At 38.3% G+C, this 4574-nt stretch overlaps 1 pseudogene; it reads right to left on the bottom strand.

Moving 5' to 3' along the window:
- Positions 1–1152: 1152 nt before the first annotated feature.
- LOC132003244 (olfactory receptor 1A1-like) lies at positions 1153–3343 on the bottom strand (annotated as a pseudogene).
- Between the last annotated feature and the right edge of the window lie 1231 nt (positions 3344–4574).

Below are 4574 nucleotides of genomic sequence, written 5' to 3'. Positions count from 1 at the left end.
TGTGATCTCTGTCAAATAAATAAATGAAATCTGAAGAAGAAGAAGAACAAGAAGAAGAAGCAGCAGCTTCCAGTTATAAGTGAATAAGTCACAGGAATAAAATGTACAGCATGAAGAATATAGTCAATGATATTTTACTAGCATTGTATGGTAACAGATGGTAGCACTCTTGTGGTGATCATAGCATTCTGTATAAACCTGTCAGGTCACTGTGTTGCACACTTGAAACTATGTAACTTTGTGTATCAACTCTACTCAAAAAATTAAAAATAATAAAAGTAATGGGTATGATTTTTCTTTCTTAAGTGGATTGAAAGTAACTTTTTGAGGGGAACCTGGGTGGCAGGAGGTTAAGTGTCTGACTCTTGGTTTCAGTTCAGATCATGATCTCAGGGTTGTGAGATCATGCACTCAGTACAGAGTTTGCCTGAGATTCTCTCTCTCCCTTTCTTCTGCCCCTCCCCCAACTTCTCTCTCTCTCTCTCTCCCTCTCTCACACACACACACTCTCTTTCTCTCTTCTCTCTCTCACATAAATCAGTCTCTTTTAAAAAAGTAACTTTCTGAGATACCAGGTATGTGATGGATGGGAATTAATGTCAAAGCTGATTATGTCTGATTATTATCAGATTACATTTTTTTAAATTGAATTTCTTCATTCCACTTCCACACACAGTTATTGGTTGCAGTTTAAAGATCAGCTTTGGGGGGAATAGAGTGATGTGTTAACACAGGTCTTGCTCTCAAAGTTTGCAAGCAAAGTAGGAATGATGAAATGTAGTAGTGCAAGAAAATTGGCACTTGAATAGGGACTTATAGCTTTCAAAGCATGAAGTATTGTGACCCTCACACCCTAAGACAGACAAGGAAGACATTTTTGTTTTTATTATTTAGGTATGGAATCAAAGATCTAGTCAGTAGCATAGCTGGAACATGATCCCAATAATTCTTTGCTGTAAAAAGAATAACATGTACATATCAACAATCTCAATAGGAAGTCTCATGAAACTGTTACAAGATTTCCAAGAAGTGTAATTCAGTGGCTGGAAAGCACAAATGTAGATCCTTGGAAGGGGAGGACATTGGGACTGGATCTTCAAGTGCATCCTAATTGGTGACTCTAATTGACTTTCCGATATGACCTCACATTGGTTATAAGGAGAGTTTTTTGCTGAAGAGTTTCCCCAGGGCTGCCTTCATGTCTCAGTTCCTCAGACTATAAATGAAAGGATTTAACATTGGGATCACTGCGATATACATCACAGTTATCACTGCATCCTTTAGGCTGTAACTAGACAGAGGGCGGAAATACATGCCCATGACTGTCCCATAATACAGAGAGACAACTCTGAGGTGAGAACCACAGGTAGAGAAGGCTTTGAGCCCACCCTTGGTGGATGGAACCTGTAAGACTGTGGAAAAGACATGAATATAGGAGATGATGTTGTATAGTAATGGCACACAGAAAACACCAACCCCTAGACACCATCTTCACATTAAAATGGATGTCAGAGCAAGATAGCTTGAGTAAAGAGGCAATGTCACAGTATAAGTTAGCCACTTCCTTGTTGCCACAGAAAGACAGACCAGCTGTGAGCACAGTTTGGGGGAAGGCATTGGTATTTCCAACCACCCAAGACCCAACAACTAGGAGGACACATGTCCGAGGGCTCATAATTGTTGTGTAATGAAGTGGGCAGCTGATGACCACAGCACGATCACATGCCATTGCAGCCAGGATATAGCTATCTGTGTTACCCAAGGCTAACATGAAACACATCTGTGTTAGGCATCCCCTAAAGGAGATGGCTTTTCTGCCTAAGACATGGTTTGCTAGCATTTTAGGGATGGTTACAGAGGAGAAGAGGATGTCAACAAAGGAGAGATTGGCAAGGAAAAAATACATGGGGTTGTGAAGGCGAGTATCAGAGCGAATGGCCAAGATGATGAGCAGATTCCCAATCAGTGTGATGGGATAAATGAACAGGGAGAGGATGAAGAAGAAGTCTTCCCATTGCTGTTAACCCTGACTCCCAGGGGAATGAAACCAAGAGTAAAAGACTGGTTGTCTCCTCTTATGGATCCTTTAGCAGAAATAGGAGAGGAATCCAGAATTATTAATAAAGTTACTGTGTATAATGATCTTCCTAACCACCACATTTGGTTTCCATGGTTGTGGTGTCTCTATCTGGACTTACTGAATTCCTAGATAGCCAATATGTGGCAGGGGCAGGTCCCTGTGGTCAGTGGGCCTAATTAACAATTAGCCCTGGACACTCATGTCTACAAAGTGAGTAAGCTTGAGTTAGAGGTTCTCATCCACCCAAGCCCACATCATCACCCATACAACTAAGGTTTAATAATTTAGCAGAAAATTCATATTCTGTGGGCTAGGAATTGTGTTAGGCTTTGTGGAAATCACAAATATGTGAAAACACATTTTATGCATCCATTTAGTTATGTATGACATAGTCTCTGCTTTGAAAGACCATACAACAAAATCAGGAAGACAAAACTACACATAATTTTATTTATATATATTTATATAAACATATGAAATTTTAATTATTAATATATCAATATAATTATAAAATATAATTATATTTTAATAATTTTATTACACATAAAAGAGAAAGGACAGTAATTTGATGTCTTTGAATAAACTATCCAGTGCAAAGGATGGCCAGTAAAGAGCATCTGGGGCAGTTAGAAATTTTTCCACTTATGAGAGTGAGAATGAGCCCAGATCCAGGAGGTAACAATTGTCTGCTCTTGCATGAGAAGACTATAAATCACAAGACTACTGGGGTTAGGTTATAGTAAAAGGAGATAAGTGAATTTACCTTGCTCGTGTTCATTTTTAAAGTAAACATTTGCCTTTGATAGGTTTCATCTCTATTCCAAAGGCTTTGCTCAGTGAAATAAGTCAAGCAGAGAAAATTAATTGTCATATGGTTTCACTTACTTGTGGAACATAAGGAATAGCATGAAGGACATTAGCAGAAGGAAGGAAAAGTGAAGGGGAGGAAATCAGAGGGGGAGACGAACCATGAGAGACTGTGGACTCCAAGAAATAAACAGGGTTTTAGAGGGGAGGAGGGTGGATGGATAGGTTGGCCCAGTGATGGGTATAAAGAAGGGCATGTTTTGCATGGAGCACTGGGTGTTACACATAAACAATGAATCTTGGAACACTACATCAAAAACTAAAGACGTACTATATGGTGACTAACATAACATAAAATTTAAAAAATATATATATATAACCAAAGCGTTTTTTTCTCTTCAACCTTCTCTTACCTTTTTTAGTTATTTCCTTTGGTAACTCATCCACCTCTATCATGGCTTCGACTACTGCTTAAGGGAATCTCAGTTCTGTATTTGTAGGCTTGATTTCACATAATTCCCTGTTCACTCATCCTGTTAATCTGTCAGAGCCAAGCCTATATTCTGTGCATTCAATCTAAGTAGATTGCAAGTGCTTTTAGCAGAAGAACCTATCTTGTCTATTTTTATCTCTTCTAGTGAGATTATTGTGGAATATTGTTCATTTTATGTACCAATAAGTTTGCAGTTTATAGTTCCTGAATTATGTGAAAATGTATTTCATGGGTTTCCCACATACAGAATTCTACTTGGCATCATGACTTTTATAAGGTTATCCTACACCTCTTCACATCCAATCCTGTTGATTCTTCAATTTAAAATGATTTATACAGTACTTTTCTACTTATTGTCTCAGCGCTTTAGCTTGACCACTATCATTTTCTGCATGAAATCTTATAATGCTCTCTTAACTGCTTGACTAATGATTTTTCTTTTCTTTTGATCCATCTTAAGGCATACAATGGTGGTAGAGCCTACTAAGCTGCTCACCCAAATATAAGTTTTCTTCTTCCTGGACACTCAGCTTGACTACATTTCCCCAATTCCCTTACATTGAGGTGTGAACATATGACTGAATTCTAGGAAATCCACTCATGTGTTCCACTTCTGGTTTTCCCCCACACTCTCTTTACCCTATTGTCAGCTGGATGCAGATGAACAGGAAGCTAAATGGGATGGTGGAGTCACAGAGTGGAATGAATCTGTGTCCCATGTTCTCAACATGTTGGAGAGCTGCCATCCACCAAGAAGACACATTGGCACTGGGTATATAGGAGAGAAACAAACTTTTATTCTTTTAAAACCATTACCACATTGTATTTTGCAGTATTTACTACCTCAGTCCAGGATATTCTAAGTAATTCACCAATTTTTCTAGAGATTTTACTCAATAAAAAAACAACCTATAATTAATTCATTTATCATTTCTCAGTGTCTCCTATAGTGTACATGTGCATTGTATGCTAGAGACAGGGAATGCAGTTAAAATTATCATTCCCTCCAGTATGATGTGCTTTTTCCAGGTCTGCACCTAAATAAGTTTGGTTTTGTCTCTTGAAATGGTTTTCCATATGTTTGCATGAAAACATAGTATCTGGAAGTTGAGAGGATTCTGTAAAACTGGAGGGCTCAGAGACTATGGTTAGCTTATATGGAAAGGAATTGTCATCTTTTGAGTTGGAGCTCTT

Source organism: Mustela nigripes, chromosome 16 (genome assembly GCF_022355385.1).
Source record: "Mustela nigripes isolate SB6536 chromosome 16, MUSNIG.SB6536, whole genome shotgun sequence".
Lineage (NCBI taxonomy): Eukaryota > Metazoa > Chordata > Mammalia > Carnivora > Mustelidae > Mustela > Mustela nigripes.
Note: the sequence above shows the minus strand (reverse complement) of the source record. Positions and strands in the feature narration are given on the sequence as shown.